Below are 7,425 nucleotides of genomic sequence, written 5' to 3'. Positions count from 1 at the left end.
TCAATTCTTTAGATATCGATTGTTGAAGAAATAGCAATGCACATGTGTGAGCTAATCACACAAGGACTCTATGTGCATCAACCAATCAGCAGCTACTGAGCATATCTAGATATGCTTTTCAGCAAGTGATATCAAGAAAATGAAGCAAATTAGGTAAAAGAAGTAAATTAGAAAGTGGTTTAAAATGACATGCTCTTTCTAAATAACGAAAGAAAAAAATTGGGTTTCATGTTCCTTTAACTCTGAATAATATGGGTTTTTACTATGCTGAAAATTGGTAATGCAGGCTTCAGACCTCAAATGATTAACAATAGACTGTATATCTTTCTAATTGGCTTTAGCATGGACTTTGTGCTAACATAAAACAAGGAAAGGCATACTGACAGTATGATGTGACTTTGTGATAACATACATAAAACGAGGAAAAGCCTACTGACAGTATGATGTGACTAGAGTGACTGTCACATGAAGTACATCAAGATTAGCTCCTCCAAATAAGGAAAATGGTGGTGAAATTTGGCCACTGAAAAACTTTTGCATAAACCATTACATTACAGGCAAAGTGGACAAAATAATGAAAGTATAATGCAAAGTTGTTTTATTATGTATAATTAAATAATTCATGTTATAATCACAAAGTGTATCATGCCCATGTAACGGGACAGACTATTGCTGAACAGACTTTATCTAATTATTTTGCATATCTAACTTTATACTCATTTATTTGATGTTGTTTTCTATTACAGAAACATGTCAAAGGGTCTATAAAGACATTACTGACCATGAAATGAGAAGATGCATAGGAGATAGCTTCACCAATCCCACACAAGAATTGTTTGTGGTCACAGGTAAGCAGTTACGTTTTTTCTTGTTTAAATCACCCCACTGAGTCATTTCTTTTTAAATTCCTTTTTGTTTTTTTTGTTTATACAACATGCTTATATGGATGTGATACAGCAGGGGAGTGTTTTTTTTGTTTATACAACATGCTTATATGGATGTGATACAGCAGGGGGGTGTTTTATTTCTGTTTATACAACATGCTTAAATGGATGTGATACAGCAGGGGAGTGTTTTTTTGTTTATACAACATGCTTATATGGATGTGATACAGCAGGGGAGTGTTTTTTTGTTTATACAACATGCTTATATGGATGTGATACAGCATGGGGAGCTAATGCTGGCTTTTTTCTGGCCGCACCTTTTAAATAACTCTGGTATTGAGAGTTCACAGAATGGCTGCGTTAGGCTCCAAAAAGGGAGCGTACAGGCATATTTAACGCCACTGCAACTCTCGATACCAGAGTTGCTTACGGACGCGACCAGCCTCAAAAATGTGCTTGTGCACGATTCCCCCATAGAAAACAATGGGGCTGTTTGAGCTGAAAAAAAACCTAACACCTGCAAAAAAGCCCCATTGTTTGCTATGGGGAAACACTTCCTACGTCTGCACCTAACACCCTAACATGTACCCCGAGTCTAAACACCCCTAACCTTACACTTATTAACCCCTATTCTGCCGCCCCCGCTATCGCTGACCCCTGCATATTATTTTTAACCCCTAATCTGCCGCTCCGTAAACTGCCGCTACTTACATTATCCCTATGTACCCCTAATCTGCTGCCCCTAACACCGCCGACCCCTATATTATATTTATTAACCCCTAATCTGCCCCCCACAACGTCGCCTCCACCTGCCTACACTTATTAACCCCTAATCTGCCGAGCGGACCGCACCGCTATTATAATAAAGTTATTAACCCCTAATCCGCCTCACTAACCCTATAATAAATAGTATTAACCCCTAATCTGCCCTCCCTAACATCGCCGACACCTAACTTCAAACATTAACCCCTAATCTGCCGACTGGAGCTCACCACTATTCTAATAAATGTATTAACCCCTAAAGCTAAGTCTAACCCTAACACCCCCCTAAGTTAAATATAATTTAAATCTAACGAAATTAATTAACTCTTATTAAATAAATTATTCCTATTTAAAGCTAAATACTTACCTGTAAAATAAATCCTAATATAGCTACAATATAAATTATATTTATATTATAGCTATTTTAGGATTTATATTTATTTTACAGGTAACTTTGTATTTATTTTAACCAGGTACAATAGCTAAAATAGTTAAAATAATTACAAAATTACCTGTAAAATAAATCCTAACCTAAGTTACAATTAAACCTAACACTACACTATCAATAAATTAATTAAATAAAATACCTACAATTACCTACAATTAAACCTAACACTACACTATCAATAAATTAATTAAATAAAATACCTACAATTACCTACAATTAAACCTAACACTACACTATCAATAAATTAATTAAATACAATATCTACAAATAAATACAATGAAATAAACTAACTAAAGTACAAAAAATAAAAAAGAACTAAGTTACAAAAAATAAAAAAAATATTTACAAACATCAGAAAAATATTACAATAATTTTAAACTAATTACACCTACTCTAAGCCTCCTAATAAAATAACAAAGACCCCCAAAATAAAAAATGCCCTACCCTATTCTAAATTACTAAAGTTCAAAGCTCTTTTACCTTACCAGCCCTGAACAGGGCCCTTTGGGGGGCATGCCCCAAAGAATTCAGCTCTTTTGCCTGTAAAAAAAAACACATACAATACCCCCCCCAACATTTACAACCCACCACCCACATACCCCTAATCTAACCCAAACCCCCCTTAAATAAACCTAACACTAAGCCCCTGAAGATCTTCCTACCTTATCTTCACCATACCAGGTTCACCGATCGATCCAGAAGAGCTCCTCCGATGTCCTGATCCAAGCCCAAGCGGGGGGCTGAAGATGTCCATGATCCGGCTGAAGTCATCATCCAAGCGGGAGCTGAAGAGGTCCATGATCCGGCTGAAGTCATCATCCAAGCGGGAGCTGAAGAGGTCCATGATCCGGCTGAAGTCTTCTATCAACGGCATCTTCAATCTTCTTTCTTCCGGATCCATCTTGCAGACCTCCGACACGGAACATCCTGCTGGCCCGACGGACTACCGACGAATGAAGGCTCCTTTAAGGGACGTCATCCAAGATGGCATCCCTCGAATTCCGATTGGCTGATAGGATTCTATCAGCCAATCGGAATTAAGGTAGGAAAATTCTGATTGGCTGATGGAATCAGCCAATCAGAATCAAGTTCAATCCGATTGGCTGATCCGATCAGCCAATCAGATTGAGCTCGCATTCTATTGGCTTTTCCGATCAGCCAATAGAATGCGAGCTCAATCTGATTGGCTGATCGCATCGGCCAATCGGATTGAACTTGATTCTGATTGGCTGATTCCATCAGCCAATCAGAATTTTCCTACCTTTATTCCGATTGGCTGATAGAATCCTATCAGCCAATCAGAATTCGAGGGACGCCATCTTGGATGACGTCCCTTAAAGGAGCCTTCATTCTTCGGTAGTCCGTCGGGCCAGCAGGATGTTCCGCGTCGGAGGTCTGCAAGATGGATCCGGAAGAAAGAAGATTGAAGATGCCGTTGATAGAAGACTTCAGCCGGATCATGGACCTCTTCAGCTCCCGCTTGGATGATGACTTCAGCCGGATCATGGACCTCTTCAGCTCCCGCTTGGATGATGACTTCAGCCGGATCATGGACATCTTCAGCCCCCCGCTTGGGCTTGGATCAGGACATCGGAGGAGCTCTTCTGGATCGATCGGTGAACCTGGTATGGTGAAGATAAGGTAGGAAGATCTTCAGGGGCTTAGTGTTAGGTTTATTTAAGGGGGGTTTGGGTTAGATTAGGGGTATGTGGGTGGTGGGTTGTAAATGTTGGGGGGGGGTATTGTATGTGTTTTTTTTACAGGCAAAAGAGCTGAATTCTTTGGGGCATGCCCCCCAAAGGGCCCTGTTCAGGGCTGGTAAGGTAAAAGAGCTTTGAACTTTAGTAATTTAGAATAGGGTAGGGCATTTTTTATTTTGGGGGTCTTTGTTATTTTATTAGGAGGCTTAGAGTAGGTGTAATTAGTTTAAAATTATTGTAATATTTTTCTGATGTTTGTAAATATTTTTTTTATTTTTTGTAACTTAGTTCTTTTTTATTTTTTGTACTTTAGTTAGTTTATTTCATTGTATTTATTTGTAGATATTGTATTTAATTAATTTATTGATAGTGTAGTGTTAGGTTTAATTGTAGGTAATTGTAGGTATTTTATTTAATTAATTTATTGATAGTGTAGTGTTAGGTTTAATTGTAGGTAATTGTAGGTATTTTATTTAATTAATTTATTGATAGTGTAGTGTTAGGTTTAATTGTAACTTAGGTTAGGATTTATTTTACAGGTAATTTTGTAATTATTTTAACTATTTTAGCTATTGTACCTGGTTAAAATAAATACAAAGTTACCTGTAAAATAAATAGAAATCCTAAAATAGCTATAATATAAATATAATTTATATTGTAGCTATATTAGGATTTATTTTACAGGTAAGTATTTAGCTTTAAATAGGAATAATTTATTTAATAAGAGTTAATTTATTTCGTTAGATTTAAATTATATTTAACTTAGGGGGGTGTTAGTGTTAGGGTTAGACTTAGCTTTAGGGGTTAATACATTTATTAGAATAGCGGTGAGCTCCAGTCGGCAGATTAGGGGTTAATGTTTGAAGTTAGGTGTCGGCGATGTTAGGGAGGGCAGATTAGGGGTTAATAATATTTATTATAGGGTTAGTGAGGCGGATTAGGGGTTAATAACTTTATTATAATAGCGGTGCGGTCCGCTCGGCAGATTAGGGGTTAATAAGTGTAGGCAGGTGGAGGCGACGTTGTGGGGGGCAGATTTGGGGTTAATAAATATAATATAGGGGTCGGCGGTGTTAGGGGCAGCAGATTAGGGGTACATAAGGATAACGTAAGTAGCGGCGCTTTGCGGTCGGCAGATTAGGGGTTAATTATTGTAGGTAGCTGGCGGCGACGTTGTGGGGGCAGGTTAGGGGTTAATAAATATAATACAGGGGTTCGCGGTATTAGGGGCAGCAGATTAGGGGTACATAAGGATAACGTAGGTGGCGGTCGGCAGATTAGGGGTTAAAAAAATTTAATCGAGTGGCGGCGATGTGGGGGGACCTCGGTTTAGGGGTACATAGGTAGTTTATGGGTGTTAGTGTACTTTAGAGCACAGTAGTTAAGAGCTTTATAAACCGGCGTTAGCCCAGAAAGCTCTTAACTACTGACTTTTTTCTGCGGCTGGAGTTTTGTCGTTAGATTTCTAATGTTTACTTCAGACACGACTCTAAATACCGGAGTTAGAAAGATCCCATTGAAAAGATAGGATACGCAATTGACGTAAGGGGATCTGCGGTATGGAAAAGTCGCGGCTGAAAAGTGAGCGTTAGACCCTTTCCTGACTGACTCCAAATACCGGCGGTAGCCTAAAACCAGCGTTAGGAGCCTCTAACGCTGGTTTTCACAGCTACCGCCAAACTCTAAATCTAGGCCTTAGTTTATTAATGTTTAAACACCAAATAAAACTTTAAAAAATACATCTACATGTTATTCACAGACTAACCTTTTCTTTCAATGCTTCATTCTATCTAGCATTTATTTAGGGCTAGATTACAAGTGGAGCGCTAATTTATTGCGCACCCGCAAGTGGGCAAATGTGCCCTTTTGCAGGCATGCAATAAATAACCAGCCATTAGAAGTGTCTGGTTATTGCTACTATATGCTTGTGGTAGCAACTAGCGCTTATAAGATTAACCAGAGATCAGATCTCTGGTCAATTTTATAAATATGCCCTAAATGCCCCCAAAATACAGTGTAGTGTATTTTATAAAAAAAATACAAATTGTATTATTTTTATGTTTTAATAAAATAATTGCACTAGGTAATATTTTGGGGGTAAAGTTGGTCGGAGTTGGGTGTTATATTTGCTGCATCGCTGAGCTACTTACCCCCTTTGCTGCACTTAGATTCTGAGCTTGCGTAACTTTACACTTTAGTTGTAATACCAGCTAATATTAGCGGGCGCTGGTATTACTCAATGGAGCACTAATATTGCTTGCACGCAAGCAATATTTAGCACTTCACTTGTAATCTGGCTCTTAGTGTTTAATGTCCCTTTAAATAAGCAAGCACCTCACACAGCATGGGAGTATCACAGAAGTAAATAGAATACTGTCTTACTAAATGCTACTCTTCTATATCATTTTCCTTTGGGAAGGGAAAAGGGGATATGAAGATTTAGAATATGACAAATCTAGATAGCACATTAATTTATATTTTGTAAAAGGAAAAAAACACAATTGAAAAGGAAATAAACTGCACACATTGACTTTCCCTCTTTTATCTCCAAAAGTCTAGGAACACAACCAAAAATTTAAATTACAACATAGGGTATCAAATAGTCCACATTGATTTCTAGAGACGTAAAATATAAATATCTTAAGGAAAAAAAGTCTCAATATAGTAACCCTTTAACGACTGAGATGTACCATGTATGTTGCCGCTCATTAAGGGTTATATTTTTTTAAATAGCACGTGTCCCGCCACAAGTGGCGGTACTGCGCTATTATACCCTCCCTTCTTGTCATCGTAAATAGTGTGGCCTCAACACTGGCGGCGAGACCGCGCATTTAATAGCACTTACCTCTTCAAAGACGAGTGATGTACAGGGTACGTTGCTAGTCTTTAAGGGGTTAAAGTATAGGTTCTAAGCATCCCATTGGCAGGTAGTGATCTGTTTGATTAGGAAGGACCGTGGCCAAATATGTTAATATCTAGATGGAAATTGCATTGACATGAGAAATTATGCCAGTTAAAAATACAATTCTTTTTTAGTATTCATCACAACCTTAAAGTTGAAATAAAGGCGTGTTATTTTTTTTGTCAGATTTACTTTTTTAGTTCTACAAATTAAAGTTCTGCTGTAGACTAAGCAATTAGCACAGAATGCCCATGTTTATGTAATATTTGTTTTTATTTTTACAGGCCGGTGCCAAATTCAAGATCATAGAACAGATACAGATGGACATCATATTATATTTTTGTTGTTCTGTCAACATTATTGTGCATCTGCATTATACTTGTACCCTAGGCCTATACTATATGTTATTCTCTGGTTTATTACAATGTCATATTGAAAATGTTTTAATACCTGGAAAATTTGAAGCCTAATAAAAGTTTAAATTACTTTTGTAAGAGTCAATGCTGTTGTTTTTATGGAGTCATTTCTAAAGGATTTTTTGGTGAATATTTTTATCTTCATACACTATTGACGTTAACAGATCATATTTACCAGACAGGCAAATGCTAATTTTATTAAAATCAGTAAAAGTATGAAATCAATAAAAAATAAATATGATTTTCCTAGTTTAACTTCTGGTAACAATTGCAGTTAGTTATATACAATAATTATTTTTTATATATGCACAGA

The 7,425-nt window shown here is 37.1% G+C and overlaps 1 long non-coding RNA gene across 1 annotated transcript; it reads left to right on the top strand.

Moving 5' to 3' along the window:
* The first annotated feature begins 743 nt into the window (after positions 1–743).
* On the top strand, positions 744–7,183 carry LOC128648058 (uncharacterized). Its single transcript, XR_008400489.1, has 2 exons — positions 744–848; positions 6,981–7,183. It is a non-coding gene; the product is annotated as an uncharacterized LOC128648058 (long non-coding RNA).
* Positions 7,184–7,425: the final 242 nt, after the last annotated feature.

The sequence above is a fragment of the Bombina bombina genome, chromosome 2, assembly GCF_027579735.1.
Source record: "Bombina bombina isolate aBomBom1 chromosome 2, aBomBom1.pri, whole genome shotgun sequence".
NCBI lineage: Eukaryota > Metazoa > Chordata > Amphibia > Anura > Bombinatoridae > Bombina > Bombina bombina.
This window is presented reverse-complemented; position numbering and strand designations above follow the sequence as displayed.